Source organism: Hypanus sabinus, chromosome 6 (genome assembly GCF_030144855.1).
Source record: "Hypanus sabinus isolate sHypSab1 chromosome 6, sHypSab1.hap1, whole genome shotgun sequence".
NCBI lineage: Eukaryota > Metazoa > Chordata > Chondrichthyes > Myliobatiformes > Dasyatidae > Hypanus > Hypanus sabinus.
Window position 1 is genome coordinate 113,570,250 of NC_082711.1, and position 18,600 is coordinate 113,588,849.

An 18,600-nucleotide genomic window follows, 5' to 3' on the forward strand; every position below is an offset into this window, starting at 1 on the left:
GACACTGTAGAGAGGGGATGGGTACAATTCCGTGACAGTGTAGAGAGGGGATGGGTACAATTCCGTGACACTGTAGAGAGGGGATGGGTACAATTCTGTGACACTGTAGAGAGGGGATGGGTACAATTCCGTGACAGTGTAGAGAGGGGATGGGTACAATTCCGTGACACTGTAGTGAGGGGATGGGTACAATTCTGTGACATTGCAGTGAGGGGATGGGTACAATTCCGTGACACTTTAGAGAGGGGATGGGTACAATTCCGTGACACTGTAGAGAGGGGATGGGTACAATTCCGTGACACTGTAGTGAGGGGATGGGTACAATTCCGTGACACTGCAGTGCGGGGATGGGTACAATTCCGTGACACTGCAGAGAGGGGATGGGTACAATTCCGTGACACTGTAGTGAGGGGATGGGTACAATTCCGTGACACTGCAGAGAGGGGATGGGTACAATTCCGTGACTCTGTAGTGAGGGGATGGGTACAATTCCGTGACACTGTAGAGAGGGGATGGGTACAATTCTGTGACACTGTAGAGAGGGGATGGGTACAATTCCGTGACAGTGTAGAGAGGGGATGGGTACAATTCCGTGACACTGTAGAGAGGGGATGGGTACAATTCTGTGACACTGTAGAGAGGGGATGGGTACAATTCCGTGACAGTGTAGAGAGGGGATGGGTACAATTCCGTGACACTGTAGTGAGGGGATGGGTACAATTCTGTGACATTGCAGTAAGCGGATGTGTACAATTCCGTGACACTGTAGTGAGGGGATGGGTACAATTCCGTGACACTGCCGTGAGGGGATGGGTACAATTCCGTGTCACTGTAGTGAGGGGATGGGTACAATTCTGTGACACTGTACAGAGGGGATGGGTACAATTCCGTGACACTGTAGAGAGGGGATGGGTACAATTCTGTGACACTGTAGAGAGGGGATGGGTACAATTCCGTGACAGTGTAGAGAGGGGATGGGTACAATTCCGTGACACTGTAGTGAGGGGATGGGTACAATTCTGTGACATTGCAGTGAGGGGATGGGTACAATTCCGTGACACTTTAGAGAGGGGATGGGTACAATTCCGTGACACTGTAGAGAGGGGATGGGTACAATTCCGTGACACTGTAGTGAGGGGATGGGTACAATTCCGTGACACTGCAGTGCGGGGATGGGTACAATTCCGTGACACTGCAGAGAGGGGATGGGTACAATTCCGTGACACTGTAGTGAGGGGATGGGTACAATTCCGTGACACTGCAGAGAGGGGATGGGTACAATTCCGTGACTCTGTAGTGAGGGGATGGGTACAATTCCGTGACACTGTAGAGAGGGGATGGGTACAATTCTGTGACACTGTAGAGAGGGGATGGGTACAATTCCGTGACAGTGTAGAGAGGGGATGGGTACAATTCCGTGACACTGTAGAGAGGGGATGGGTACAATTCTGTGACACTGTAGAGAGGGGATGGGTACAATTCCGTGACAGTGTAGAGAGGGGATGGGTACAATTCCGTGACACTGTAGTGAGGGGATGGGTACAATTCTGTGACATTGCAGTAAGCGGATGTGTACAATTCCGTGACACTGTAGTGAGGGGATGGGTACAATTCCGTGACACTGCCGTGAGGGGATGGGTACAATTCCGTGTCACTGTAGTGAGGGGATGGGTACAATTCTGTGACACTGTACAGAGGGGATGGGTACAATTCTGTGACACTGTAGTGAGGGGATGGGTACAATTCCGTGACACTGCAGTGAGGGGATGGGTACAATTCCGTGACACTGTAGAGAGGGGATGGGTACAATTCCCTGACACTGTAGTGAGGGGATGGGTATAATTCCGTGACCCTGTAGAGAGGGGATGGGTACAATTCCGTGACACTGCAGTGAAGGGATGGGTACAATTCCGTGACATTGCAGTGAGGGGATGGGTACAATTCCGTGACGCTGTAGTGAGGGGATGGGTACAATTCCGTGACGCTGCAGTGAGGGGATGGGTACAATTCCGTGACACTGTAGTGAGGGGATGGGTACAATTCCGTGACACTGTAGAGAGGGGATGGGTACAATTCTGTTACACTGTAGTGAGGAGATGGGTACAATTCTGTTACACTGTAGTGCGGGGATGGGTACAATTCCGTGACACTGCAGAGAGGGGATGGGTACAATTCCGTGACACTGCAGTGAGGGGATGGGTACAATTCCGTGACACTGTAGTGAGGGGATGGGTACAATTCCGTGACACTGTAGTGAGGGGATGGGTACAATTCTGTTACACTGTAGTGCGGGGATGGGTACAATTCCGTGACACTTTAGTGAGGGGATGGGTACAATTCCGTGACACTGTAGTGAGGGGATGGGTACAATTCCGTGACACTGCAGAGAGGGGATGGGTACAATTCCGTGACACTGCAGTGCGGGGATGGGTACAATTCCGTGACACTGTAGAGAGGGGATGGGTACAATTCCGTGACACTGCAGAGAGGGGATGGGTACAATTCAGTGACACTCTAGAGAGGGGATGGGTACAATTCCGTGACACTGCAGTGAGGGGATGGGTACAATTCTGTGACACTGCAGTGCGGGGATGGGTACAATTCCGTTACACTGTAGAGAGGGGATGGGTACAATTCCGTGACACTGCAGTGCGGGGATGGGTACAATTCCGTTACACTGTAGAGAGGGGATGGGTACAATTCCGTTACACTGCAGAGAGGGGATGGGTACAATTCCGTGACACTGTAGAGAGGGGATGGGTACAATTCCGTGACACTGCAGTGAGGTGATGGGTACAATTCCGTGACACTGTAGAGAGGGGATGGGTACAATTCCGTGACACTGTAGAGAGGGGATGGGTACAATTCCGTGACACTGTAGTGAGGGGATGGGTACAATTCCGTGACACTGCAGTGCGGGGATGGGTACAATTCCGTGACACTGCAGAGAGGGGATGGGTACAATTCCGTGACACTGCAGTGAGGGGATGGGTACAATTCCGTGACACTGCAGTGAGGGGATGGGTACAATTCCGTGACACTTCAGTGCGGGGATGGGTACAATTCCGTTACACTGTAGAGAGGGGATGGGTACAATTCCGTTACACTGCAGAGAGGGGATGGGTACAATCCCGTGACACTGTAGAGAGGGGATGGGTACAATTCCGTGACGCTGCAGTGAGGGGATGGGTACAATTCTGTGACACTGTAGTGAGGGGATGGGTACAATTCCGTGACACTGCAGTGAGGGGATGGGTACAATTCCATGACACTGTAGAGAGGGGATGGGTACAATTCCGTGACACTGTAGAGAGGGGATGGGTACAATTCCGTGACACTGTAGTGAGGGGATGGGTACAATTCCGTGACACTGCAGTGCGGGGATGGGTACAATTCCGTGACACTGCAGAGAGGGGATGGGTACAATTCCGTGACACTGTAGTGAGGGGATGGGTACAATTCCGTGACACTGCAGAGAGGGGATGGGTACAATTCCGTGACTCTGTAGTGAGGGGATGGGTACAATTCCGTGACACTGTAGAGAGGGGATGGGTACAATTCTGTGACACTGTAGAGAGGGGATGGGTACAATTCCGTGACAGTGTAGAGAGGGGATGGGTACAATTCCGTGACACTGTAGAGAGGGGATGGGTACAATTCTGTGACACTGTAGAGAGGGGATGGGTACAATTCCGTCACAGTGTAGAGAGGGGATGGGTACAATTCCGTGACACTGTAGTGAGGGGATGGGTACAATTCTGTGACATTGCAGTAAGCGGATGTGTACAATTCCGTGACACTGTAGTGAGGGGATGGGTACAATTCCGTGACACTGCCGTGAGGGGATGGGTACAATTCCGTGTCACTGTAGTGAGGGGATGGGTACAATTCTGTGACACTGTACAGAGGGGATGGGTACAATTCTGTGACACTGTAGTGAGGGGATGGGTACAATTCCGTGACACTGCAGTGAGGGGATGGGTACAATTCCGTGACACTGTAGAGAGGGGATGGGTACAATTCCGTGACACTGTAGTGAGGGGATGGGTATAATTCCGTGACCCTGTAGAGAGGGGATGGGTACAATTCCGTGACACTGCAGTGAGGGGATGGGTACAATTCCGTGACATTGCAGTGAGGGGATGGGTACAATTCCGTGACACTTTAGAGAGGGGATGGGTACAATTCCGTGACACTGCAGTGAGGGGATGGGTACAATTCCGTGACACTGTAGTGAGGGGATGGGTACAATTCTGTGACATTGCAGTGAGCGGATGTGTACAATTCCGTGACACTGTAGTCAGGGGATGGGTACAATTCTGTGACACTGCCGTGAGGGGATGGGTACAATTCCGTGTCACTGTAGTGAGGGGATGGGTACAATTCTGTGACACTGTACAGAGGGGATGGGTACAATTCTGTGACACTGTAGTGAGGGGATGGGTACAATTCCGTGACACTGCAGTGAGGGGATGGGTACAATTCCGTGACATTGCAGTGAGGGGATGGGTACAATTCCGTGACACTTTAGAGAGGGGATGGGTACAATTCCGTGACACTGCAGTGAGGGGATGGGTACAATTCCGTGACGCTGCAGTGAGGGGATGGGTACAATTCCGTGACACTGTAGAGAGGGGATGGGTACAATTCCGTGACACTGTAGTGAGGGGATGGGTACAATTCCGTGACATTGCAGTGAGGGGATGGGTACAATTCCGTGACACTTTAGAGAGGGGATGGGTACAATTCCGTGACACTGCAGTGAGGGGATGGGTACAATTCCGTGACGCTGTAGAGAGGGGATGGGTACAATTCCGTGACACTGTAGAGAGGGGATGGGTACAATTCCGTGACACTGTAGTGAGGGGATGGGTACAATTCCGTGACACTGCAGTGAGGGGATGGGTACAATTCCGTGACACTGTAGTGAGGGGATGGGTACAATTCCGTGACACTGCAGTGAGGGGATGGGTACAATTCCGTGACACTGTAGTGAGGGGATGGGTACAATTCCGTGACACTGTAGTGAAGGGATGGGTACAATTCCGTGACACTGCAGTGCGGGGATGGGTACAATTCCGTGACACTGCAGTGAGGGGATGGGTACAATTCTGTGACACTGCAGTGCGGGGATGGGTACAATTCTGTGACACTGCAGTGCGGGGATGGGTACAATTCCGTGACACTGCAGTGAGGGGATGGGTACAATTCCGTGACACTGCAGTGAGGGGATGGGTACAATTCCGTGACACTGTAGAGAGGGGATGGGTACAATTCCGTGACACTGCAGTGAGGGGATGGGTACAATTCCGTGACACTGTAGTGAGGGGATGGGTACAATTCCGTGACACTGCAGTGCGGGGATGGGTACAATTCCGTGACACTGCAGAGAGGGGATGGGTACAATTCCGTGACACTGTAGTGAGGGGATGGGTACAATTCCGTGACACTGCAGTGCGGGGATGGGTACAATTCCGTGACACTGCAGTGCGGGGATGGGTACAATTCCGTGACACTGCACTGCGGGGATGGGGACAATTCCGTGACATTGTAGTGAGGGGATGGGTACAATTCCGTGACACTGCAGTGAGGGGATGGGTACAATTCCGTGACACTGCAGTGAGGGGATGGGTACAATTCCGTGACACTGCAGTGCGGGGATGGGTACAATTCCGTGACACTGCAGTGAGGGGATGGGAACAATTCCGTGACACTGCAGTGAGGGGATGGGTACAATTCCATGACACTGTAGAGAGGGGATGGGTACAATTCTGTTACACTGTAGTGAGGGGATGGGTACAATTCTGTTACACTGCACTGCGGGGATGGGTACAATTCCGTGACACTGTAGAGAGGGGATGGGTACAATTCTGTTACACTGTAGTGAGGGGATGGGTACAATTCTGTTACACTGTAGTGCGGGGATGGGTACAATTCCGTGACACTGCAGAGAGGGGATGGGTAGAATTCCGTGACACTGTAGAGAGGGGATGGGTACAATTCCGTGACACTGCAGTGAGGGGATGGGTACAATTCTGTGACACTGCAGTGCGGGGATGGGTACAATTCCGTTACACTGTAGAGAGGGGATGGGTACAATTCCGTGACACTGTAGAGAGGGGATGGGTACAATTCCTTGACACTGCAGTGAGGGGATGGGTACAATTCCGTGACACTGCAGAGAGGGGATGGGTACAATTCCGTGACACTGCAGTGCGGGGATGGGTACAATTCCGTGACACTGTAGTGAGGGGATGGGTACAATTCCGTGACACTGCAGTGCGGGGATGGGTACAATTCCGTGACACTGCAGTGAGGGGATGGGTACAATTCCGTGACACTGCAGTGCGGGGATGGGTACAATTCCGTGACACTGCAGAGAGGGGATGGGTACAATTCCGTGACACTGCAGTGAGGGGATGGGTACAATTCCGTGACACTGCAGTGAGGGGATGGGTACAATTCTGTTACACTGTAGTGAGGGGATGGGTACAATTCCGTGACACTGCAGTGAGGGGATGGGTACAATTCCGTGACACTGCACTGCGGGGATGGGTACAATTCCGTGACACTGCAGTGAGGGGATGGGGACAATTCCGTGACACTGCAGTGAGGGGATGGGTACAATTCCGTGACACTGTAGTGAGGGGATGGGTATAATTCCGTGACACTGTAGAGAGGGGATGGGTAGAATTCCGTGACACTGCAGTGAGGGGATGGGTACAATTCCGTGACACTGTAGAGAGGGGATGGGTACAATTCCGTGACGCTGCAGAGAGGGGATGGATACAATTCCGTGACACTGCAGTCAGGGGATGGGTACAATTCCGTGACACTGCAGTGAGGGGATGGGTACAATTCCGTGACACTGCAGTGAGGGGATGGGTACAATTCCGTGACACTGCAGTGCGGGGATGGGTACAATTCCGTGACACTGTAGTGAGGGGATGGGTACAATTCCGTGACACTGTAGGGAGGGGATGGGTACAATTCCGTTACACTGTAGAGAGGGGATGGGTACAATTCCGTGACACTGTAGAGAGGGGATGGGTACAATTCCGTGAGACTGCAGTGAGGGGATGGGTACAATTCCGTGACACTGTAGAGAGGGGATGGGTACAATTCCGTGACACTGTAGAGAGGGGATGGGTACAATTCCGTGACACTGTAGAGAGGGGATGGGTACAATTCCGTGACACTGTAGAGAGGGGATGGGTACAATTCCGTGACACTGTAGAGATGGGATTGGTACAATTCCGTGACACTGTAGTGTGGGGATGGGTACAATACTGTTACACTGTAGAGAGGGGATGTGTACAATTCCGTGACACTGTAGAGAGGGGATGGGTACAATTCCGTGACACTGTAGTGAGGGGATGGGTACAATTCCGTGACACTGTAGAGAGGGGATGGGTACAATTCCGTGACACTGCAGTGAGGGGATGGGTACAATTCCGTGACACTGTAGAGAGGGGATGGGTACAATTCCGTGACGCTGCAGAGAGGGGATGGGTACAATTCCGTGACACTGCAGTCAGGGGATGGGTACAATTCCGTGACACTGTAGAGAGGGGATGGGTACAATTCCGTGACACTGTAGAGAGGGGATGGGTACAAATCCGTGACACTGCAGTGCGGGGATGGGTACAATTCCGTGACACTGCAGTGAGGGGATGGGTACAATTCCGTGACACTGTAGAGAGGGGATGGGTACAATTCCGTGACACTGCAGTGAGGGGATGGGTACAATTCCGTGACACTGCAGTCAGGGGATGGGTACAATTCCGTGACACTGCAGTGCGGGGATGGGTACAATTCCGTGACACTGCAGTGAGGGGTTGGGTACAATTCCGTGACACTGCAGTGAGGGGATGGGTACAATTCCGTGACATTGCAGTGAGGGGATGGGTACAATTCCGTGACACTGTAGAGAGGGGTGGGTACAATTCCGTGACACTGCAGTGAGGGGATGGGTACAATTCCGTGACACTGTAGAGAGGGGATGGGTACAATTCCGTGACACTGTAGAGAGGGGATGGGTACAATTCCGTGATACTGTAGAGAGGGGATGGGTACAATTCCGTGACATTGCAGTGAGGGGATGGGTACAATTCCGTGACACTGCAGTGTGGGGATGGGTACAATTCCGTGACACTGTAGAGAGGGGATGGGTACAATTCCGTGACATTGCAGTGAGGGTATGCGTACAATTCCGTGACACTGTAGAGAGGGGATGGGTACAATTCTGTGACACTGTAGAGAGGGGATAGGTACAATTCCGTGACATTGCAGTGCGGGGATGGGTACAATTCTGTTACACTGTAGTGAGGGGATGGGTACAATTCCGTGACACTGCAGTGAGGGAATGGGTACAATTCCGTGACACTGCAGTGAGGGGATGGGTACAATTCCGTTACACTGTAGAGAGGGGATGGGTACAATTCTGTTACACTGTAGTGAGGGGATGGGTACAATTCTGTTACACTGTAGTGCGGGGATGGGTACAATTCCGTGACACTGCAGAGAGGGGATGGGTACAATTCCGTGACACTGTAGAGAGGGGATGTGTACAATTCCGTGACACTGCAGTGAGGGGATGGGTACAATTCTGTGACACTGCAGTGCGGGGATGGGTACAATTCCGTTACACTGTAGAGAGGGGATGGGTACAATTCCGTGACACTGTAGAGAGGGGATGGGTACAATTCCTTGACACTGCAGTGAGGGGATGGGTACAATTCCGTGACACTGTAGAGAGGGGATGGGTACAATTCCGTGACACTGCAGTGAGGGGATGGGTACAATTCTGTGACACTGCAGTGCGGGGATGGGTACAATTCTGTGACACTGTAGAGAGGGGATGGGTACAATTCCGTGACACTGCAGTGCGGGGATGGGTACAATTCTGTTACACTGTAGAGAGGGGATGGGTACAATTCCGTGACACTGTAGAGAGGGGATTGGTATAATTCCGTGACACTGCAGTGAGGGGATGGGTACAATTCCGTGACACTGTAGAGAGGGGATGGGTATAATTCCGTGACACTGTAGAGAGGGGATGGGTACAATTCCGTGACGCTGCAGTGCGGGGATGGGTACAATTCCGTGACGCTGCAGTGCGGGGATGGGTACAATTCCGTGACACTGCAGAGAGGGGATGAGTACAATTCCGTGACACTGTAGAGAGGGGATGGGTACAATTCCGTGACTCTGTAGTGAGGGGATGGGTACAATTCCGTGACACTGCAGTGCGGGGATGGGTACAATAACGTGACACTGCAGAGAGGGGATGGGTACAATTCCGTGACACTGTAGTGAGGGGATGGGTACAATTCCGTGACTCTGTAGTGAGGGGATGGGTACAATTCCGTGACACTGCAGTGAGGGGATGGGTACAATTCCGTGTCACTGTAGAGAGGGGATGGGTACAATTCCGTGAAACTGTAGTGAGGGGATGGGTACAATTCCGTGACTCTGTAGTGAGGGGATGGGTACAATTCCGTGACACTGTAGAGAGGGGATGGGTACAATTCCGTGACACTGTAGAGAGGGGATGGGTACAATTCCGTGACACTGTAGTGAGGGGATGGGTACAATTCCGTGACACTGCAGTGAGGGGATGGGTACAATTCCGTGACACTGTAGAGAGGGGATGGGTACAATTCCGTGACACTGCAGTGCGGGGATGGGTACAATTCCGTGACGCTGTAGTGAGGGGATGGGTACAATTCCGTGACTCTGCAGAGAGGGGATGGGTACAATTCCGTGACACTGCAGTGCGGGGATGGGTACAATTCCGTGACGCTGCATTGAGGGGATGGGTACAATTCCGTGACACTGTAGTGCGGGGATGGGTACAATTCCATGACGCTGTAGTGAGGGGATGGGTACAATTCCGTGACGCTGTAGAGAGGGGATGGGTACAATTCTGTTACACTGTAGTGAGGGGATGGGTACAATTCTGTTACACTGTAGAGAGGGGATGGGTACAATTCTGTTACACTGTAGTGAGGAGATGGGTACAATTCCGTGACACTGTAGTGAGGGGATGGGTACAATTCCGTGACACTGTAGTGAGGGGATGGGTACAATTCCGTGACACTGCAGTGAGGGGATGGGTACAATTCCGTGACACTGCAGAGAGGGGATGGGTACAATTCCGTGACACTGCAGTGCGGGGATGGGTACAATTCCGTGACGCTGTAGTGAGGGGATGGGTACAATTCCGTGACACTGCAGAGAGGGGATGGGTACAATTCCGTGACACTGCAGTGCGGGGATGGGTACAATTCCGTGACACTGCAGTGCGGGGATGGGTACAATTCCGTGACACTGCAGAGAGGGGATGGGTACAATTCCGTGACACTGCAGTGCGGGGATGTGTACAATTCCGTGACGCTGCAGTGAGGGGATGGGTACAATTCTGTGACGCTGTAGAGAGGGGATGGGTACAATTCTGTTACACTGTAGTGAGGGGATGGGTACAATTCTGTTACACTGTAGAGAGGGGATGGGTACAATTCTGTTACACTGTAGTGAGGAGATGGGTACAATTCCGTGACACTGTAGAGAGGGGATGGGTACAATTCTGTTACACTGTAGTGAGGAGATGGGTACAATTCTGTTACACTGTAGTGCGGGGATGGGTACAATTCCGTGACACTGCAGTGAGGGGATGGGTACAATTCCGTGACACTGTAGAGAGGGGATGGGTACAATTCCGTGACACTGTAGTGAGGGGATGGGTACAATTCCGTGACACTGTAGAGAGGGGATGGGTACAATTCCGTGACACTGTAGAGAGGGGATGGGTACAATTCCGTGACACTGCAGTGAGGGGATGGGTACAATTCCGTGACACTGTAGAGAGGGGATGGGTACAATTCCGTGACACTGTAGAGAGGGGATGGGTACAATTCCGTGACACTGCAGTGAGGGGATGGGTACAATTCCGTGACACTGTAGAGAGGGGATGGGTACAATTCCGTGACGCTGCAGTGCGGGGATGGGTACAATTCCGTGACGCTGCTGTGAGGGGATGGGTACAATTCTGTGACACTGTAGAGAGGGGATGGGTACAATTCCGTGACACTGTAGAGAGGGGATGGGTACAATTCTGTGACACTGTAGAGAGGGGATGGGTACAATTCCGTGACAGTGTAGAGAGGGGATGGGTACAATTCCGTGACACTGTAGAGAGGGGATGGGTACAATTCTGTGACACTGTAGAGAGGGGATGGGTACAATTCCGTGACGCTGCTGTGAGGGGATGTGTACAATTCTGTTACACTGTAGAGAGGGGATGGGTACAATTCTGTGACACTGTAGAGAGGGGATGGGTACAATTCCGTGACGCTGTAGTGAGGGGATGGGTACAATTCCGTGACGCTGCAGTGAGGGGATGGGTACAATTCCGTGACACTGTAGAGAGGGGATGGGTACAATTCTGTGACACTGTAGAGAGGGGATGGGTACAATTCCGTGACACTGCAGTGAGGGGATGGGTACAATTCCGTGACACTGTAGAGAGGGGATGGGTACAATTCCGTGACACTGCAGTGAGGGGATGGGTACAATTCCGTGACCCTGTAGTGAGGGGATGGGTACAATTCCGTGACACTGTAGTGAGGGGATGTGTACAATTCCGTGACACTGTAGAGAGGGGATGGGTACAATTCCGTGACGCTGTAGTGAGGGGATGGGTACAATTCCGTGACCCTGTAGTGAGGGGATGGGTACAATTCCGTGACACTGTAGAGAGGGGATGGGTACAATTCCGTGACGCTGCAGTGCGGGGATGGGTACAATTCCGTGACCCTGTAGTGAGGGGATGGGTACAATTCCGTGACACTGTAGAGAGGGGATGGGTACAATTCCGTGACACTGCAGTGAGGGGATGAGTGCAATTCCGTGACACTGTAGAGAGGGGATGGGTACAATTCCGTGACACTGTAGAGAGGGGATGGGTACAATTCCGTGACGCTGCAGTGCGGGGATGGGTACAATTCTGTTACACTGTAGAGAGGGGTGGGTACAATTCCGTGACACTGCAGAGAGGGGATGGGTACAATTCCGTGACACTGTAGAGAGGGGATGGGTACAATTCCGTGACTCTGTAGTGAGGGGATGGGTACAATTCCGTGACACTGCAGTGCGGGAATGGGTACAATTCCGTGACACTGCAGTGAGGGGATGAGTGCAATTCCGTGACACTGTAGAGAGGGGATGGGTACAATTCCGTGACACTGTAGAGAGGGGATGGGTACAATTCCGTGACGCTGTAGTGAGGGGATGGGTACAATTCCGTGACACTGCAGTGCGGGGATCGGTACAATTCCGTGACACTGCAGAGAGGGGATGGGTACAATTCCGTGACACTGTAGAGAGGGGATGGGTACAATTCCGTGACTCTGTAGTGAGGGGATGGGTACAATTCCGTGACACTGCAGTGCGGGGATGGGTACAATTCCGTGACACTGCAGTGAGGGGATGAGTGCAATTCCGTGACACTGTAGAGAGGGGATGGGTACAATTCCGTGACTCTGTAGTGAGGGGATGGGTACAATTCCGTGACACTGCAGTGCGGGGATGGGTACAATTCCGTGACACTGTAGAGAGGGGATGGGTACAATTCCGTGTCACTGTAGAGAGGGGATGGGTACAATTCCGTGAAACTGTAGTGAGGGGATGGGTACAATTCCGTGACACTGTAGGGAGGGGATGGGTACAATTCCGTTACACTGCAGAGAGGGGATGGGTACAATTCCGTGACACTGTAGAGAGGGAATGGGTACAATTCCGTGAGACTGCAGTGAGGGGATGGGTACAATTCAGTGACACTGTAGAGAGGGGATGGGTACAATTCCGTGACACTGTAGAGAGGGGATGGGTACAATTCCGTGACACTGTAGTGAGGGGATGGGTACAATTCCGTGACACTGTAGGGAGGGGATGGGTACAATTCCGTTACACTGCAGAGAGGGGATGGGTACAATTCCGTGACACTGTAGAGAGGGAATGGGTACAATTCCGTGAGACTGCAGTGAGGGGATGGGTACAATTCCGTGACACTGTAGAGAGGGGATGGGTACAATTCCGTGACACTGTAGAGAGGGGATGGGTACAATTCCGTGACACTGTAGAGAGGGGATGGGTACAATTCCGTGACACTGTAGACAGGGGATGGGTACAATTCCGTGACACTGTAGAGATGGGATGGGTACAATTCCGTGACACTGTAGTGCGGGGATGGGTACAATTCTGTTACACTGTAGAGAGGGGATGTGTACAATTCCGTGACACTGTAGAGAGGGGATGGGTACAATTCCGTAACACTGTAGTGAGGGGATGGGTACAATTCCGTGACACTGTAGAGAGGGGATGGGTACAATTCCGTGACACTGCAGTGAGGGGATGGGTACAATTCCGTGACACTGTAGAGAGGGGATGGGTACAATTCCGTGACGCTGCAGAGAGGGGATGGGTACAATTCCGTGACACTGCAGTCAGGGGATGGGTACAATTCCGTGACACTGTAGAGAGGGGATGGGTACAATTCCGTGACACTGTAGAGAGGGGATGGGTACAAATCCGTGACACTGCAGTGCGGGGATGGGTACAATTCCGTGACACTGCAGTGAGGGGATGGGTACAATTCCGTGATACTGTAGAGAGGGGATGGGTACAATTCCGTGACACTGCAGTGAGGGGATGGGTACAATTCCGTGACACTGCAGTCAGGGGATGGGTACAATTCCGTGACACTGCAGTGCGGGGATGGGTACAATTCCGTGACACTGCAGTGAGGGGATGGGTACAATTCCGTGACACTGCAGTGAGGGGATGGGTACAATTCCGTGACACTGTAGAGAGGGGTGGGTACAATTCCGTGACACTGCAGTGAGGGGATGGGTACAATTCCGTGACACTGTAGAGAGGGGATGGGTACAATTCCGTGACACTGTAGAGAGGGGATGGGTACAATTCCGTGATACTGTAGAGAGGGGATGGGTACAATTCCGTGACATTGCAGTGAGGGGATGGGTACAATTCCGTGACACTGCAGTGTGGGGATGGGTACAATTCCGTGACACTGTAGAGAGGGGATGGGTACAATTCCGTGACATTGCAGTGAGGGTATGGGTACAATTCCGTGACACTGTAGAGAGGGGATGGGTACAATTCTGTGACACTGTAGAGAGGGGATAGGTACAATTCCGTGACATTGCAGTGCGGGGATGGGTACAATTCTGTTACACTGTAGTGAGGGGATTGGTACAATTCCGTGACACTGCAATGAGGGGATGGGTACAATTCCGTGACACTGCAGTGAGGGGATGGGTACAATTCCGTTACACTGTAGAGAGGGGATGGGTACAATTCTGTTACACTGTAGTGAGGGGATGGGTACAATTCTGTTACACTGTAGTGCGGGGATGGGTACAATTCCGTGACACTGCAGAGAGGGGATGGGTACAATTCCGTGACACTGTAGAGAGGGGATGTGTACAATTCCGTGACACTGCAGTGAGGGGATGGGTACAATTCTGTGACACTGCAGTGCGGGGATGGGTACAATTCCGTGACACTGCAGTGAGGGGATGGGTACAATTCCGTGACACTGTAGAGAGGGGATGGGTACAATTCCGTGACACTGCAGTGAGGGGATGGGTACAATTCTGTGACACTGCAGTGCGGGGATGGGTACAATTCTGTGACACTGTAGAGAGGGGATGGGTACAATTCCGTGACACTGCAGTGCGGGGATGGGTACAATTCTGTTACACTGTAGAGAGGGGATGGGTACAATTCCGTGACACTGTAGAGAGGGGATTGGTACAATTCCGTGACACTGCAGTGAGGGGATGGGTACAATTCCGTGACACTGTAGAGAGGGGATGGGTATAATTCCGTGACACTGTAGAGAGGGGATGGGTACAATTCCGTGACGCTGCAGTGCGGGGATGGGTACAATTCCGTGACTCTGCAGTGCGGGGATGGGTACAATTCCGTGACACTGCAGAGAGGGGATGAGTACAATTCCGTGACTCTGTAGTGAGGGGATGGGTACAATTCCGTGACACTGCAGTGCGGGGATGGGTACAATAACGTGACACTGCAGAGAGGGGATGGGTACAATTCCGTGACACTGTAGTGAGGGGATGGGTACAATTCCGTGACTCTGTAGTGAGGGGATGGGTACAATTCCGTGACACTGCAGTGAGGGGATGGGTACAATTCCGTGTCACTGTAGAGAGGGGATGGGTACAATTCCGTGAAACTGTAGTGAGGGGATGGGTACAATTCCGTGACTCTGTAGTGAGGGGATGGGTACAATTCCGTGACACTGTAGAGAGGGGATGGGTACAATTCTGTGACACTGTAGAGAGGGGATGGGTACAATTCCGTGACACTGCAGTGAGGGGATGGGTACAATTCCGTGACACTGCAGAGAGGGGATGGGTACAATTCCGTGACACTGCAGTGCGGGGATGGGTACAATTCCGTGACGCTGTAGTGAGGGGATGTGTACAATTCCGTGACACTGCAGTGAGGGGATGGGTACAATTCCGTGACGCTGCATTGAGGGGATGGGTACAATTCCGTGACACTGTAGTGCGGGGATGGGTACAATTCCATGACGCTGTAGTGAGGGGATGGGTACAATTCCGTGACGCTGTAGAGAGGGGATGGGTACAATTCTGTTACACTGTAGTGAGGGGATGGGTACAATTCTGTTACACTGTAGAGAGGGGATGGGTACAATTCTGTTACACTGTAGTGAGGAGATGGGTACAATTCCGTGACACTGTAGAGAGGGGATGGGTACAATTCTGTTACACTATAGTGAGGAGATGGGTACAATTCTGTTACACTGTAGTGCGGGGATGGGTACAATTCCGTGACACTGCAGAGAGGGGATGGGTACAATTCCGTGACACTGCAGTGAGGGGATGGGTACAATTCCGTGACACTGCAGAGAGGGGATGGGTACAATTCCGTGACACTGCAGAGAGGGGATGGGTACAATTCCGTGACACTGCAGTGAGGGGATGGGTACAATTCCGTGACACTGCAGTGCGGGGATGGGTACAATTCCGTGACACTGCAGTGCGGGGATGGGTACAATTCCGTGACACTGTAGTGCGGGGATGGGTACAATTCCGTGACACTGCAGAGAGGGGATGGGTACAATTCCGTGACACTGCAGAGAGGGGATGGGTACAATTCCGTGACACTGCAGTGCGGGGATGGGTACAATTCCGTGACACTGTAGTGAGGGGATGGGTACAATTCCGTGACTCTGTAGTGAGGGGATGGGTACAATTCCGTGACACTGTAGTGAGGGGATGGGTACAATTCCGTGACACTGCAGTGCGGGGATGGGTACAATTCCGTGACACTGTAGTGCGGGGATGGGTACAATTCCGTGACACTGCAGAGAGGGGATGGGTACAATTCCGTGACACTGCAGAGAGGGGATGGGTACAATTCCGTGACACTGCAGTGCGGGGATGGGTACAATTCCGTGACACTGCAGAGAGGGGATGGGTACAATTCCGTGACACTGCAGAGAGGGGATGGGTACAATTCCGTGACACTGCAGTGAGGGGATGGGTACAATTCCGTGACACTGCAGAGAGGGGATGGGTACAATTCCGTGACACTGCAGTGAGGGGATGGGTACAATTCCGTGACACTGTAGTGAGGGGATGGGTACAATTCCGTGACACTGCAGTGAGGGGATGGGTACAATTCCGTGACAATGTAGAGAGGGGATGGGTACAATTCCGTGACACTGCAGAGAGGGGATGAGTACAATTCCGTGACACTGTAGAGAGGGGATGGGTACAATTCCGTGACTCTGTAGTGAGGGGATGGGTACAATTCCGTGACACTGCAGTGCGGGGATGGGTACAATTCCGTGACACTGTAGAGAGGGGATGGGTACAATTTCGTGTCACTGTAGAGAGGGGATGGGTACAATTCCGTGAAACTGTAGTGAGGGGATGGGTACAATTCCGTGACACTGTAGTGAGGGGATGGGTACAATTCCGTGACACTGTAGAGAGGGGATGGGTACAATTCCGTGACACTGCAGTGAGGGGATGGGTACAATTCCGTGACACTGTAGTGAGGGGATGGGTACAATTCCGTGACGCTGTAGTGAGGGGATGGGTACAATTCCGTGACACTGTAGTGAGGGGATGGGTACAATTCTGTGACACTGTAGAGAGGGGATGGGTACAATTCCGTAACACTGCAGTGAGGGGATGGGTACAATTCCGTGACACTGCAGTGAGGGGATGGGTACAATTCCGTGACACTGCAGTGAGGGGATGGGTACAATTCCGTGACGCTGCACTGCGGGGATGGGTACAATTCCGTGACACTGTAGAGAGGGGATGGGTACAATTCTGTTACACTGTAGTGAGGAGATGGGTACAATTCTGTTACACTGTAGTGCGGGGATGGGTACAATTCCGTGACACTGCAGAGAGGGGATGGGTACAATTCCGTGACACTGCAGTGAGGGGATGGGTACAATTCCGTGACACTGTAGTGAGGGGATGGGTACAATTCCGTGACACTGTAGTGAGGGGATGGGTACAATTCTGTTACACTGTAGTGCGGGGATGGGTACAATTCCGTGACACTTTAGTGAGGGGATGGGTACAATTCCGTGACACTGTAGTGAGGGGATGGGTACAATTCCGTGACACTGCAGAGAGGGGATGGGTACAATTCCGTGACACTGCAGTGCGGGGATGGGTACAATTCCGTGACACTGTAGAGAGGGGATGGGTACAATTCCGTGACACTGCAGTGAGGGGATGGGTACAATTCAGTGACACTGTAGAGAGGGGATGGGTACAATTCCGTTACACTGTAGAGAGGGGATGGGTACAATTCCGTGACACTGCAGTGCGGGGATGGGTACAATTCCGTGACACTGTAGAGAGGGGATGGGTACAATTCCGTGACACTGTAGAGAGGGGATGGGTACAATTCCGTGACACTGCAGTGAGGGGATGGGTACAATTCCGTGACACTGTAGAGAGGGGATGGGTACAATTCCGTGACGCTGCAGTGCGGGGATGGGTACAATTCCGTGACGCTGCAGTGAGGGGATGGGTACAATTCCGTGACGCTGTAGTGAGGGGATGGGAACAATTCCGTGACACTGTAGAGAGGGGATGTGTACAATTCCGTGACGCTGCAGTGCGGGGATGGGTACAATTCCGTGACACTGCAGTGCGGGGATGGGTACAATTCCGTGACGCTGCAGAGAGGGGATGGGTACAATTCCGTGACACTGTAGAGAGGGGATGGGTACAATTCCGTGACTCTGTAGTGAGGGGATGGGTACAATTCCGTGACACTGCAGTGCGGGGATGGGTACAATTCCGTGACACTGTAGAGAGGGGATGGGTACAATTCCGTGTCACTGTAGAGAGGGGATGGGTACAATTCCGTGAAACTGTAGTGAGGGGATGGGTACAATTCCGTGACACTGTAGGGAGGGGGATGGGTACAATTCCGTTACACTGCAGAGAGGGGATGGGTACAATTCCGTGACACTGTAGAGAGGGAATGGGT